The sequence below is a fragment of the Topomyia yanbarensis genome, chromosome 3 (genome assembly GCF_030247195.1).
Source record: "Topomyia yanbarensis strain Yona2022 chromosome 3, ASM3024719v1, whole genome shotgun sequence".
NCBI classification, from domain to species: domain Eukaryota; kingdom Metazoa; phylum Arthropoda; class Insecta; order Diptera; family Culicidae; genus Topomyia; species Topomyia yanbarensis.
Window position 1 is genome coordinate 424,584,968 of NC_080672.1, and position 15,482 is coordinate 424,600,449.

General features: G+C 36.5%; 1 protein-coding gene across 9 annotated transcripts in view; it reads right to left on the reverse strand.

Annotated features, from left to right (window-relative positions):
• The window catches only part of LOC131692479 (uncharacterized), a 534,648-nt gene that overhangs the window by 218,073 nt on the left and 301,093 nt on the right, over positions 1 to 15,482 (reverse strand). The gene's annotated exons all lie outside the window — the stretch shown is intronic.

The following is a 15,482-nucleotide window of genomic DNA, read 5'->3' on the forward strand; positions in this document are numbered from 1 at the left end:
TTTATGTTTTATGTTTTATGTTTTATGTTTTATGTTTTATGTTTTATGTTTTATGTTTTATGTTTTATGTTTTATGTTTTATGTTTTATGTTTTATGTTTTATGTTTTATGTTTTATGTTTTATGTTTTATGTTTTATGTTTTATGTTTTATGTTTTATGTTTTATGTTTTATGTTTTATGTTTTATGTTTTATGTTTTATGTTTTATGTTTTATGTTTTATGTTTTATGTTTTATGTTTTATGTTTTATGTTTTATGTTTTATGTTTTATGTTTTATGTTTTATGTTTTATGTTTTATGTTTTATGTTTTATGTTTTATGTTTTATGTTTTATGTTTTATGTTTTATGTTTTATGTTTTATGTTTTATGTTTTATGTTTTATGTTTTATGTTTTATGTTTTATGTTTTATGTTTTATGTTTTATGTTTTATGTTTTATGTTTTATGTTTTATGTTTTATGTTTTATGTTTTATGTTTTATGTTTTATGTTTTATGTTTTATGTTTTATGTTTTATGCTTCTTACTTTTTTGAAATTCAATCCAAGAATGATGCTAAACAAAGACGAAAATAACCATTTTACCAAAGCATTCATAGTACCGGACCACAATCAACGACCATAAATCAAAAATATTATTCACACAGCATTGCGTTCCGTCCCAAAAATTCTCGTCTACCGGCAGAGGCAACAGAGGGTACAAATGCGATGAACCAAAACAAACAACACGGAAAATGCCGGCACGTGAAGCACCCCGTTCGATGACCAAACCGTATCGTGGGTTGATTCTTTGAATGGGACAAAAAAAAGATTTTCCTGTACTAACAAACCACCAGCCGAAGGATCAGCTCTTTAGGCTTAGCCCCACCGATAGGATCTTAATTGTTGGTGCGATACCACGAGTTTCGTTTACGGGCCTAAACGGGCCTAACACGGCTCCATCAAACTCGGTGGCTTTTCTTCTTGGAATTGGAATTCTCATTAACCTACTCCAGCCAGCAGAAGGTGGTTGTTCCACACGACGGAGGCTCGGAATGGGTTTACCGTTTTTCCCAATTGCCTATGGTCTGCACGTAATCACTGATATGGGCGGTGCTGAAAATTCTTCAGATTTATAAATATAATAACGGCTTAATTTGTGTAACCAAGGGAGCGGGAAAGTTGCGGTGAGTGAAGCGAGATTCTAAATTGGGATTGTTATGTTGTGTTGAGAATAATACTGACAAGGCCAAAAGGCAGTCAGAAACAGTGAAGAGTAGCTGCCTTAATGTCAGGTTGGCGGATTTCAACCTTTCTGTATATAACCTTTTACTTAACTGACTAAATCCAGTCCAATCAAGGAACCGTGTGACCCGTGCTGAGTAATGGTTAGTTTGAGGGTTTATAATTTCAAACCACTAACTGTGTTTGAAGAGTACCTGGTGTCCCCATCAATACTGGGTTTCGTCTCTAGTCTAGTCCTTACGATCGGGGGAAATCGAACTGTGGTTCACTAAAATCGGATCCACTTGGAATCCGAACATTTTATTTATTCAGTCCATTTATTTGAAAAGGCACGTTTGCGTTAGCTTGAAGCTTATTACACATTACAAATTTAATTTAGGGGAGGAAACAATGATCACAGTGGGAACGATAAAGTTTTGGGCAAATGGGAAATTAACGGCATCGATTACAGACTCGGACGGCCTTCAGCAGAAGACATCAATAACTGAGCTCCTTGAACCGGCAAGCGATCCTCCGAACGATTTCGTAGACCGGCTTGCGGATCGGCAACACACCGAGTTGCACGTGGGATATTTGTGCTGCATGTCCCGTGTTTGTTAAATTAGACGATAGAAATGCTTCGTGTTATCTTGAAGTCGCATAAAACCATCGATGATGTATGGTACAGTGGGAAGAGGTTACTTCTGGGAATGATGAAAAAATTAAAGAGTGCAATTTAGTCTGTATATTGATAGTTTTTAGGAAGGTATATACGAGGAACACGACAATGTCCTTCACGTAAAAGTTGTACAGGCGAGTTCGCCTACTATGATCATATCCTATTGATTATAAATGCTTAGATTATTCCTAGATAACCGGCGAAATCCACATACCACTTGTGGAGCATGGTAATTCAAACACGCCTGTTAAAATTAAACTTGCATAACATTCTGGATTCCGCTAATCAGATGTTATCAAGCAAACAAGCAAATCCCTAACCAGATTCCATAGTCTCCCACAGACCCTCCACCAGTCCCGGGGTGCCGGCCGGTGCAAATTTCAATTACCACTAGCCCAGACCATCTGCCTACTAGTGGGGCAAATCCCTTTCTCGGAATTCATTTATCTTCTCACCATCGTCAAGTGGATTGGATCAATATTTTACGAAGCACTTTGCGCACTGACCTGCCGCACGTTTCCATCCCCAATCAACCAGACGTCATAACTAAAGCATGAAGCAATCAATAAACCATTGATTGGAAGCAAGCCACAACACGCCGCCGCCGTCGATCGGTCGGTCGTAGTAATCGTGCAGTCGTAAAATAGAGCCTTTGAGCTGCAGTTTCTTCACTTCCTTCACTGGCAGGGTATAGCGGATGGATTGCGACGACAGACGGGCGGTATTTTTTTCCCTTGGACTACACCGAGAGTGGAGCGAAGCAGGCGCTGGTTTCCAATATTGAATGTTCGGTGCGGTTGGGCTAGGCGGGAATCAATCAAGCCAACATTGTTGACTGTAATGAATGGGGAAGCATGTGGCACGGATTGAAGAACTCAGAATGCACTGACGGGGGAATCGGTACTGTGGGGAAATCAGTGTTTTCCATTTATCTAACGTCAACTATTTTTTCTTATAATTCAGTTGGTTGGGCGGAAAATGAGTGATAACTACTATTTATAATTGGTTTATTATTTTTTTTGCGTTGATGTTGTTTTGCTATTTACACTCAAGATTACTATATATTTTATGGTAGCATGGCTTGGTTTAGTTATGGATGACGATCAAGTATATTGGGGGAATGAGTCCACGTGACCTATAAAACTGGAAAGTGGAGCTTCATAGAGTAAATGTTGAATCTGACAACAATATTAAAAGAAGAGAAGAAATCGTGCTGTTGGTGGCATGTTTGTTATTTATCTTTTCCATCGATTTGTGCTTCTCTCTAAGGAGCTGTTCAATAACGTACTTCCCCGAAGGGGAGAACATGAGAATCATATTCTCTGCGATTTATTACTTGACCTCTATTGTTTATATTTCTATGACATTTTCCGAAGATATTTGTACAGCTTTTTCTTCGCTGTAGGATAACGATGTACGTGATTTTGTTGCTAAAATCATTCCGGGGCTGGCCCACAAGGTGGGACAGGAAAAGTGGAGAAAAATATTGGCGCTTGAAATTGTTATATTTCAGATAAAATACTCTTACGAGAAAATATCAAGAGCTACTTTCAACATAGTTCGATTGGCCATTGCTGGAAGTAAGAATGGCTATCCCATAAAAGCAAGTGGCCAATACCTGTGGCAAACTGTTAGTGCTCGAGGTAATAGTGTGACGAATTGAGGCTATCGTAAATTTGTTTTCACCTTCCTCACTGGAAGGAGGCGTTGAATGGTCGTATTTTACAGTTGATTTTGTTTGTTTTATGAACGGCACTGAACAGGTTATGACGGTCATAAACTGAACCGATTCCATAAACTGACCTTTACTGATAGCATGGGTGGTCACGGAATGCATTGTTGGCTTGACATTGTTTAATTGTTTTGTAAGTTTATGAGCTTGAATATATAACATTGTACGAAGAACCAGGGCCGTAGAGAGAAATGCGGGCCCCACCACTGTATATTGCTCGGTTACCAAAAAGCTAAAGTTTGAAATTCATTGGAGATAACTGATATTCACTGAAATTTTATAGTCATGTACCAATTTATGCTCTAGTTATTTGTAGTGTCAATCACGGATAAATCGTAGAACTGTTTATACTTTGAAGGATTTTAAATGCCTTTTCAAAAGTTTTGGTGACTTTGAAAAGAGCCATTTTTTGTCAATAATGTTAGTAAAAGTAAAAAAATGGAAAGATTTAAAATATAGTAATTACAAAAATTAAAAATATTATCTACGCGGCGATTAATGGAAAAATAAAAAAGGCAGCGGGGCAAACTGAATATTGAAGGAATGTACAAAAAACCAAACATAGCAAAATCAACCAAATAAACAAATTAAAGTCAATTGTAAAAATATGTATAATCGAGAAAAACTAAAACAGAAAAATAAAAAATATTAATAAAAGAAAATAGCAAACAAATTGCAAAGATTAAAGAAGTCGAATATTGTTGAACAAAAGGTGAAAATAATAAAAAATGGGTAAAAGTAGAAAAATTTTAGGAATCAATGAAAATGGAAAAAGCTACTAGAAAGAAACATAACATTAATACAGGGTGTTTGGTTCATGGTTAAGGACCTCTCGAGGGATGATTGATTGTCGTATTTGGAGAAAAAATCGTTCTACACATACCATGAAATCTCAACCGTTACTAAGTTATTGAACTTTTTGTGTTAAAAACTTAGTTGTCTTAAAATAGCTCTAACTCAAAAAATATACCTTGTATTTCAAATCTTTTAGATCCATTGGATAGGTGAGAAAATTTTCCACGGAAAAATGTCCTCAAATGTTTCAGCTAATGAGGTTAAGTAATCTTTTCACAGTAATTTATTTAAAATTTAACAATTTTGATCGATTTTCGTTCACTTTGCGAAAATCTTAATAGTTAACATCACTATTTTAATAATTCAAATTGTTAGTCTTGAAAAGTTGTATCATTTGTTCTTGGACATGATATACTTATCTTGTCTTGTTTTCATGTGTTTGGGTTATTGAACATGGATATTTTTATCTCATATTCACTAATACTAGCTCTTATTGAAAAAGTATGGCACTTATTGTACCTTTTCTTATTTTTATTCGAAAGCCAGAAAAATTTTGCAGGGAAAACATGTATTAATACCTTTCAGTTAGGTAAATTTAGTATTCTTTTAGGAGTTTTATTTAGTTTAAAGTTAGTGTTATTATTAGCACTTTCGATATTTCTTAAAATAGTAAATAATAAACTTCGCCATTTTTATCATGGAATTAATGCATCTCATCAAGTTCTACAATTCTTCCTTTGACTCCATTCAATTATCTCTTTTAGTTTCGAAGCAAAATCATTTTAATCTTCTCGTTTCATATGCAAAAACAACGATTTAGAACCCACTGCATTTGTGATAAGGCCATGCTGTGTTAACTATTAAATTGCAGCGAAATGAAAAGCGATAGGGATAAAGTGTCAAATAACAAGTTGTAGATAATATTAAGGGGCATCAAATGAACAATAGTGACGATGAATTTAGTTAAATAATAATTGAAATAATTACAAAAATCACCAAAAAACGCAAATTTACTAGTAAAAAGTCATTTAGTACACTTAACTAAAAGATATCTGTAAATACGTCGAAACGAAATTTTCTCAGCTTTCCAATGAAGCCCTGATAATAGCGATATAAAGCACATTTTTTAGATTAGAGTCATTTAAGAACTTGCAAGTGGATTACAGGAAAAGTTTAGAAGTCAAATCACAAGGAAACGAGAAGAGATAGGAATATTATGTTGAAGAACAAATTATGAATCGTCCTAAAACCCAACTTTTGGATAAGGGACGATCCATAAATGACGTAGCATTTTTTGAGTGATTTTTAACACCCCCCTCCCCCATCGTAGCATTTCGTCACAAACCGCAAAATACTCCCCTGGTAATTACGTAGCTTGACGGTAATTCTCCCCACCCCCTTGTCCCCGCAAAATATAAAAAAATAAAGAACGATGTTAGTTATTCCCCTTTTAAAAAGCTACGTAGCATGACATAACCCCCTACCCCCCTGTCGTCACACATCATCACAAAATACAATACTCCCACCTCCCCCATATAATGCTACGTCATTTATGGATGATCCCTAATAGATATTGCTATAATCATAATTCATTATTTTGAGAAAATTAACAAAAACCTCATCAAAAACACTAACTTTTAACTACTTCACAACTAAAAGGTAATCAAAACTAATTATCTGAAAGATATGAGAACATTATTCAATAGAAAATTTTCTCACCTTTCTAATGGCACTAAAAGATTTAAAATACGAGGTATACTTTTTGAGTTAGAAGTGTTTTAAGATAAACAAGTTTTTTTTACGCAAAAAGTTCAAAAACTCTGTAACGGTTGAGATTCGATGGTATGTGTAGAACGATTTTTTGCTCCAAATATGACAGTAAATCACTCCTCGAGAGATTCTTACTTATGAACCAAACACTGTATAAAAATGCATAAAACTGAAAAACTGGATGAACCGAAAATAACAAAATATATTTAACATCAAGAAAAATAAATATTCAATGCAATAGAAAAAGTGAAAAAAAACGTTAAAGGTGCATAAAATTCGTGTAGTAAACATTAAAAACAAAAATAAAATAGCAATGATAAAAAATTAAAAAAACGACTAACCGGAAATTCTTTAAAAATTGGAACAATGAAAAGACGAAAATAAATAAAGAGATTTGGAATGGTATGGATTGATGAAAAGCGAAGCAAACGGACAAACTAAAATACAAAAATATTAGAAAAATCAAAATGGTATACTACAGAAACCCACAAAATGGAGCAAATAACAAGAATAAAAACAGAATAAAAAAAAATTGAAATAAATTCAAACAACGAACTAAATGTATAATGAAGAGAAAGTACGGGTAATGCCAAAATTCAAATGTTTTGTAAGAAAATAACAAAAAAAAAAACAAGAAAATAAAAAAAATTAAAAGTAAACGTATAGGAAAATGGTCAGCAGAAAAATTACTTTCAAAATAGGTTAAATTGAAAAAAATGAAGAAATAAGGAGAATAAATAGAATGAAAGAATTGGGAAAATGTGAAAAAATAAAACTACGTAAATCTAAAAACTAGAGAACATGGCACAAAATAGGAAAAGCGTAAGTAATGTGACAATAAGACAAATAAGGATGAATTTAAAAAAAGTAAAAATACTTGTAAAAATGCAAAAAAGTATGGAGAAAAAAAAGGAAAAAGTTATGATAAGAAATAAATGGAATAGACAAATTTAAAAAAAATGGATGGAATGACAAAAGAAACAAATAAAAAGCAGGTTAATAAAATATGAAACAATAGGACAAATAAAATGAAGAAAATAGGATTCTATCGAAAAATTGCAAATAAAATTGAATAACAGATCAATGAATCTATAAATTAATGTAAGTGGTAGTGATAAAAATGAAAAAAATTAATAACGTGAAAAGATGGATCAAATTCAAATATGATAAATATATAAATATGGAAATAGATACAAAAGGCGGAATGTAAAAATTGCAGAAATAAAAAAAAATCTACAACTTGAAAAAAAAAATCGATCAATGAAATTTTAACGAAATTTAAAAAAATCCATGTAAAAATAAAAAAAAATGGAAAAAATACCGAAACATGGATCAACTTTCAAATAAGTATTGTGGGAAGATTTTACACTATGCTTGTTTCGAAAACTTTCATAATCCTATGAAACACATTAATTTTTCTGTTATTTGTGTTGGTGTGTTAGCAGACTTTGAAGTAACTTATAAGAATGTTGTAACTGATTTCAAAAATACAAAAATAAAAAATCGTTTTAAATCAGGTTATATATTGAAAGTTTAAATGTATTATATATCAAAGTTATTTCATAATGAGATATATTACGCTTTCCGATGAATTTTAACCCAACAAACGTGACCAATCGTCACAATTTTTATGGATGAGTTTTCGAGTTTTGAATTCTCAATCATTTTTGAGATTCGGTATGAAGTTCTGATTAACCGGTTTTGCTAAGCACTCCAATCAAAGATTGTAGAATTTTCTTCTAGGAAAAGATTTTAAAAAGTTGAAAAAATCGGGATTTTGATGAAAGATGAAATCGCAACTGTCGGAATCATTTAGTTATATTAATCTCAAAGTTTATCAAGTAAGCATCTATTAATGGGAAACCATTGGCAAATGGCAAAGTTGCGATTTTTTTTAATCGAAAAGCACTCTGAAAAGCAAAAACTTAAATCTGGTTCTAGAAAAAATATTTTGAATCATTTGGCAAATTAGTGTTAGTTCAAATCACTGGCCAATCCATTATATCCTATGTATATCCCATTAATTGACAACAACTTTCAGTATCATCTCGTATTTGAATAGGATTTTTTTTTATGGATTTTATAACAATGAACGACAGTTTTTCGTGATTTACTTGGGTGTAGTACTTCGCTTCCTCGAATATCCACAAAGAATCCAAAAGCACTAACCACTCTCGCTGTGGAGGATAACCCAAGCGAGCTTTGCTCTGTTCTACAGTAAGAATTGGCGGGGCACACTTCAGTATCTCTCGAGAATCTTTGTGGGGAGCTTATTATACGATGATCCATTGAAACGAAGGTCTTGTGGGGAAAAGTAAAGCTGAACCCCAATGGTGGTGAACTCTTTTTAAATGGCACCGAGAGGGGCCCTCCTTATCGATTAGAACCTGCAGTCCGAGGATGATGTTTATGATGACTGTGTGCTGGACGATCCAAAAAATAATCCACTGGATTCTTCCGGGTGAAATCCGAATCACCTGAACGAAGACCTGGAATTCGCTTTTAAAAACCGGCCACCTTAAATGCAAGTTTGAGAAATTTTCTTTTTCTTTCTAATAATGGATTTCGATAATAACCCAGCGAAATTTGAAGACAACCAACAACAACTTTTTTAAACCTAACAAGTCTGATCTTATTTTTGTTTCGATTATAGAAATTTTATCCTTAGGGTCATTCGCTTGTTCATTCAGGTTAATTCTATAAAAAAAAATCCCAGATGAGCTGCGTACATGTCAATCGATGTACCAACTACGTTTTGCCTGCCCGGGTCCGATCGTCTGATTTGGTAAAAATATATATTTTAAATAAATAAATAAAATAGCTTAGAATTTTCGCTATTCTTATTTCATCATACACAGATTTTTGATTTTTTTGTTGCATTTCTAAATAATTTTTTTGTCGAAAAAGTATTTGTTAAAATTTTAGTTTTTGGTAAAAGTCCGGGCCCCCTTCAGAACTCCGGGCCCGGGGGAAAACACCCCGTCCCACCCCCCTCTCGGCGGCCCTGCGAAGAACCGTAATCAATATTCCGCTCAAATGAGGTTAACAAAATGTCACGCTCTAAAGCCTCAACAAACCTCATCGTATCGACAACGAATTAGTCTCAAATGATCGACAGGATTCAAACCATTACCGTGAAACAGTGGAACTACATAAATCTTCATACAGCTTCCTAGGTAGTGGCTTCTAATCTATACATTTCCGTGAAAATTATTCCTGGTTGCACTGAAAAATAAAATAATCTTTCTACTGTAACTAAATCATTCAAGTTTCATTCACAGAATGCTTTTGAAACTCATTGAATACTTTGACCTTGGCAATACCAACTATTCTCAATAAATCACAAGACGACTCCAGAAAACTTTTTTCAGTGCACATTCCCACTGCTCACTGTGCTGTTAACACCACAGCTTGTTATTTCCTCTCGTTCGTTTTTTTTTCTGTGTGTGTGTGCCCTGTTCAATATTCAACGTTGCGTGATTTATTCAGCATTTTTCCACCTTTCGGTTTGTTCACTTTCCTTTCCAACCCTCGAAACGTTGTAATCCTAACCAATTCACTCCCTTCCACACTTTTAGATTCAGTATACTAAATCGTTCTGCCAAGTGCACCATGACTGTAACCACTTTCTCTCTCTCGGAAACGCCTCAAACTCCCCTTTCGTCGGCCTATGGATTCATTCGTTTCATCCGTCCGCACAGAGCGCGCCATTATTATTCCAGATTTCAAACACGTAATCATTCAAAAAATCATACTTCAGCAAACATTATTCCGCAGACTTTTGGCAAACTCAACGCTGCATGGTTCGGTGGGCCGATGGAGAGAGAGAGAGAGCACACACCCCCCCCCCCCCCCCATATATGTATGTAGTCTGATGGTAAATTTTCCAGCAACAGACGGGAAGTTTATCTCCGGTGAGGGATGAAGGTGTGGGAAATGGAAAGTAAATTTGCATGGGCGAATGAATGGAGTAGCGAGAAAGCAGAACAAATAGTTTAACATTATTACTTTTATCTGAATCCGTTTTTTTTATCGAGCGGGGGCCGTTCGTGTTTTTCCCCGGTTCCCTTTCCTACTTTAGGAATTTGCATCGATTTTCGGTCAGACTATATACACACACCACACACAGAGTCCAATTGCGCTGGATTCCAATGGGTAATTTTTTTTTTTTGCATTCATTGGTGCGCATTCACTTGCGATTCACGTTCGGGTGAAATATTTGCTTTACATTTATGTGAAATGATGCTTCAATATTTATTACATTTCCGAGATTCGTTGCACGTGGGGGCCACATTTCGGGTGTCCCGTCGACAGTTTGCCATTGTTGAAATGAATAAATGCATTCCCGGTGCTTGTTTATATGATTTTACACGGGTGTTCATTATACACTCTGACCGTTGGTGATTGTGGTACCGAAATAATCACGCTTTGATGCGGAATGCGTAAAAAGGGATTTTTTTACTAGATTGATTCTTTACCGAGCCGAACGGAATAACTGGGAATTATGCCAAATGTTGGGTAGTAGCTTTTTTTTAAATAAAATTTAAATATTTAGATTGCACTCTTTGAAACCAATTCTTAAACAGATGCAATTGTGTTGTGTTTGTTTAGCGGTAAGCGGTGCAAATAGAACATGTAGTGCTCATTTTTGATTACTTTGTACTTATCGCGAACTTCAATCATTTAAGTTAAGCATTGACATGTTAATGAACACTTTTCTAAATTTTTCTAACAATTCATTTGTTGTGATATTTGATAATTATAAATATTTTAACCGCAAGGCTCATTCGACTTTTTCAGAAATAATTTACATTCCCAATTATTACAGTTAAGAAATGCAAAAATTATTGCGATTGTATATCTGTTGTGGGTGATCATTCTTGGGGGCGAAGTGTTATTATCATTATTCTCTTTACCGTTTGCTCGCTCTCCATGTCGTTGTCGTTAGATTAGTTTTGGTTTTCACCTTTGGTTGTTTTTTATGCATTGTGTGTTTCTGAGTGACCTTGGTGTATCCATCTTCTTTTCTGTTTATTCCTTCGCTAGGTGTACTGGATGTTGGCTTAAAGTCATCGAGGGTTATATTCTGACTGGCTTTATGTGGTTTAGCAGTCGAAAGCTGTTTGTCAGTATGTATTGTAGTAGATCCATGTGCTTTAGTTTTAGCGCATTGTTTACCGTAGTGTGACGTCTGGTTGCAGAACTGGTGCGTTGGTGTCTGCCTAGTGTACATAGGGGTTTTTCAATCGTTCGTTTCCTTCCCTTTCCAAAAGGCAAATTGAGATTTGATAACAAATCGTTTGTATTATCTGGGAGTAGTAGAATAGTAATGCAATCGGTCAATACGAATTGGGGTCGAAAGCTGGTTATTCCAGTTTACGTGTAACAATCCCTGTTTCTTGTCTCCAGTCCCGTTCATCAATGCTCTGCTGCTTGTATAATCTCGATTATCGACTCTTTGCTGGATGCGGAAAATAAAATAAGTTTGATTCTGTCTGACCCAAGACCAATGTATTGGGATGACACTAGTGAACCTGGAAATTTATCGATAAATGGAAGTGAATTGATTTCTGCCTAAGGTTTTGTTTCAATTTTGAAGGAAAGAGATTTGCACGTCCCGATTCCAGGATCACAACGGAAACATAGCTTTAGTTGTTTCCTCTTCCGGCATTCTAGTGGCTTGTCCGGCCAACTGTAGTCTGCAGTGCTTCATAAGCCTGGCGATGCCAGCATGTTTGTACACACCAACCACTCGATAATCTGTCTTCTTCCTTCTGCTGGGAAAAAAGTTTTGCGCGTGTCCTTGAGCTAAGGGATAGCAGAAAATCCCTCGTAGAACTGCAAACCACTTTTTATCTCGTGGATATCTGCGTTATCACATGTCACTAGTGTCACTTATGTTCCAAGATATATGAACTCGTCGACAACAATGTAACGCATCCGTTTCCACGTCGGTACCAACGCTTTTTGATCGTCCTGGTTTTTATCAAATAGCTTATAGTCAGTCCGCTTTCGGCAACCTCTCTTTTAAAAGGTATAAAAGCCTCTTCAACTACTCCACGATCGACTTCAAAGGCGTCTACGTCCTCTGGAAGATATGAAGCATGCGGGATCTCGTAATGATAGTGCTTTTCCTTTGAACACCAGCTTTTGGCATAGCATTTTGAGCACTCTTGACCATTAAATCAGGATTTGCATAGCTCTGCTTCAATACATCTAACGTAGCAAACGACTGTCTTTTTGACTATTTTGACGACATACGAATCAACCTATTCACTTTACTGGAAAGTTATGTTCAAGCATTATCTGGCATCACTGTTCATTTTGTTGCCTTGAATTGTACACGGCTTTGAAATCCGCAACCAGATGATTAATTCGTATGTTGTGATTTCGAGATCCAGCATTTGTCTTTGAAGGAGCACATATCGAAATTGAGGGGCGTGTGAATATAGCAGAAAACCCAACTATCAAGAGTGTCCAAAAGGAATGAAAATCCGGCTTTGCATGGATAACTCAATAACGATATCTTAATAACTTCGGTTTTCGGAGTCGTATTCAGTAACGCACTGCAAAATATACTTCGCTGAGATTTTCTAAACTGCGATCAGAAAATTTTATATCGCACAAATTTGAAGATTTTTTGATTGCACAAAGTATTCCAATATTTGTTTCGCATTATTCGTCAATGTACTGTCATCTAACTCTATTTCCGACTTTTACGTTTGGAATAATTTGTTGAGTTCATCGACGATCGGTCGGCACTACACTGTCACTTTTTAGTATGCAGTGGAGTCTCTAGGGTCTCGTCTGACTTTTAATTATATCGTATAGGCAGTGCAGTTTGTTTGCATACCTATTTAACAAAAATGAGCTTTATCTGGATGGAATATTTCTAGGCAGCAGACTGCAAAAAGTTTAGTTTATATTGTTGTATGATGCCAAGTGGCAACAATGTAGTGAGTGAAATTCCAGTCGCTTGGCGAACATTCTTTTTCGAATTGTATGCTGCTCACCAGTGAAATTGTTGTGCGAAAGTGCCTTATTTCGCCGTGTGAAAACTTTGTCAGTCTACGGGGAAATTGTGACACTTCGACCTGTGTGTAGTTCCCCACCAAAAACTTCAACACACTCACCCCGCCATCTGTACGTGAATAGTGGAAAGTATTCCCCACACTTCAACTTGGCGCACAGCGGGACGAAATAAAAAAAATTGGATATAGAGCGGGTAGAAATTTACAATGAGTTATAGTTGCGACTAGCCCGTTAATGGGATCGGTTACTACCACACCTGTATTCCCGGTATGCAGCGATCCGCACTAGACCTATTGGCGAGTTTCAACAACAATCGGTACTGGCTGTGTGACGATTGTGCTCGCTGTTTCAAAGAGTGGGTGCAGAAATCCGATTCCGCTGCTCCCATTGTGGACACAAAAAATTATGTGAGGCTGTAGAGAATTTGAACGAGGTCGTCTTAAATCTCTCGAGTCGTATTGAAGCTCACTGTACGGCTTATTCTGGTACGGTAGCTCAAAGGGGACTGTTTGTCAAGCGACTTCCGGGGGATCTGCCCACTCCGAATCGATGGTGCGAGAATAATGCAAAAATTCACGCCACTGCAGCCATTCAGCGGGAAATCAAAAACAGCCGCACGGATGAGCAGGAGCAGTTAGGGGTCTGTTTGAGCCGTCTCGACCCGAGCCACACAGTAGAGGAAATTGTTTGTATGACCCAAGAATGCCTTGGAATAAGCGATACACCCAAAGCAGTTTTGTTTGTCCAGAAGGATACCGAAACTCTCACGAAACTCAACTTCATTTCCTTCCGAGTTGAGCTTCAATTTCGATCAGCCAAAGCGCGATAGACTTCGCAAATGGAATATCGGGATTCACTGCCGCTTGTATTATGGAAGCCCTCGATCTCCCCACCACAGTCCAGCCAACGTTCACCAGTCGTGCTTTGGGGAAAATGGTAGTATTTTGCAGTTATTTTGATCCTACCTCACATACCAAGAGATAGCGGTTGCCATAGGAGATTGTGAGGCCCCCACCTTCACTTCTACGTCAGGAATACCTCATGGAAGCCACTTGGGACCGTTAATTTTTCTGCTATATTTCAATGCTGTACATCTAGTTATGAAGACTTCGCGATTGTCCTTCGCAGGTGATCTCAAGATATTTCGTTGAAGATTGCAGATTTCTCCAACAGCAGTTTCATGCCTTTTCTGATTGGTATAACACGAACCGCATGTGCGTGAACGCGAAGAAGTGTGCGGTAGTAACATTTTCACGAAAAAATGATTCGATTGGTTTTAACTATCGTCTACTAGAAACAGACCTTGAACGCTTCAGTCACATTAAAGATCTGGGAGTGATTCTGGATTCTCATCTTACGTTTTAACAATACGTCTCCGATGCAGTCGTTAAAGCGTCTCGAGCACTGAGATGCATCTTCAGGATAGCCAAAACTTTTACGGATATCTATTGTCTCAAATCACTCTACAGCTCTTTATCGCAATCAATCCTGAAATATTGCTCTAAAATTTGTAGTCCAAACTACAATAACGGCGTTGAGAGAATAGAGTCCGTTCAGCGTCACTTTTTACGTTTCGCGCTTCGTAGATTGACATGGAGAGATCATGCCCGTCTACCTCGCTGTGAAATCCGGTGTCAGCTGATTCAACTAGAACCCCTAGATGTTCAAAGAAATACCACAAGAGCTTTGTTCATCGCTGACACTCTTCGAGGACGTGTGGATGCCTCAGATATTTTGGAACAAATCAACATAAACGTCGTACCTCGAGAACTACGCAACAAACATTATTGTCAGATTACCAGTCACGCAGTTGAAAAACAAACTTTATTGAGTGCCAGTCGAATCTCTTGTATGCAACATGCTATTATTGAGGATCATTAAAATATCTCATGTTGTAATTCACGTCAATGTTATCATCGTTAAAGTTGTCTTGGTACTCGCAACAAGTTGTTCTTCTTTTCCTTTTGTACATACGGGTCGCGATCATAAATTCGCCATCATTGGCATTGGCTTTCCTGCGGATGGGGCTGGCTTTTGGTTTGGGGGTGCTGAACGCTGTTTTGTAGAAATGCATTCAACTTGGTATCTTCCGCGTCTGATTATTGTGCTTATATTCTTAGCAATGAAGAAATTATCCATATTCGCAACCAGACTCGTATTAGGTCCCAACAGCATTCCACATTTGTCTTTGTGAGCGAAACCTTACATCATGCATTCTAGGAATTTGCTTTAGTCTGTACTCCAAATGAACAAGCTTGTTTTCGAACTGTTTAA